Source organism: Podarcis liolepis (assembly GCF_965112155.1).
Source record: "Podarcis liolepis genome assembly, chromosome: 10".
Lineage (NCBI taxonomy): Eukaryota > Metazoa > Chordata > Lepidosauria > Squamata > Lacertidae > Podarcis > Podarcis liolepis.
The window spans coordinates 45291605-45291838 of NC_139562.1; positions in this window are offsets into that span (position 1 = coordinate 45291605).

Here is a 234-nt window from a genome sequence, read left to right on the forward strand (position 1 = left end):
GGGTTTCCACAGGGCGGGCGCCACTACCGAAAAGACCCTCTGCCTGGTTCCCTGTAACAAATTGATGTGGAAGTGTGCTGAACTGAAATGAAGCTTGGAAACTCCAGAAACTTAGAGAGAGAGAAACTGCTGGATTCATCTGTCCCAACCTTGATGTAAGCTGCACAGAACCGAACAGGATTTGCTTCTGAGCAGATGCGTATAGGCCTATTGGTTTATTTTTGTTTTATTACA